This window comes from Fundulus heteroclitus, unplaced genomic scaffold (assembly GCF_011125445.2).
Source record: "Fundulus heteroclitus isolate FHET01 unplaced genomic scaffold, MU-UCD_Fhet_4.1 scaffold_36, whole genome shotgun sequence".
Taxonomy (NCBI): Eukaryota; Metazoa; Chordata; class Actinopteri; order Cyprinodontiformes; family Fundulidae; genus Fundulus; species Fundulus heteroclitus.
The window spans coordinates 2,007,779-2,008,252 of record NW_023396770.1 but is presented as its reverse complement, the minus strand read 5'-3'; positions in this window follow the sequence as shown (position 1 = coordinate 2,008,252).

The window sequence follows — 474 nt, the reverse complement described above, 5'->3', positions numbered from 1 at the left end:
TAATCAGAGCTCTGATAGATGATGGAGCTGATATTAAGGGCTTTATACGTTAGAAGAATTTTAAATTCTATTCTTGATTTAACAGGAAGCCAATTAAGAAGCTAACATTGTAAGAAATTATGATCCCTCTTGTTTGATTTCATCATAACTCTTGCTGCGCATTTGGATCCGCTGAAGACGCTACAAGATCATGAAAAGGGAGGTGAAGATAACATTAAAATTCAAAAAGGAAGATGAAAATATTCGCTGAGCCCAAAAATAGTTAACTAAGGAACAAAAAAGAAAATAGGGAAGTTGAAATGGCTAAACCGCTGAGAGATGGAAGCTTGCTACATGTTTGTAAATTGGAAAGAACAAAAAAAAAAAAAGGGTAAGCAATGAGTGTTGAGAGTATTGGAAATAAAGAGTGGAAAGTAAAAAGATGTTGGGAGAAAAGAAAGATCCGAGGAGGTTATTTATGGAATTCCAGTTAAT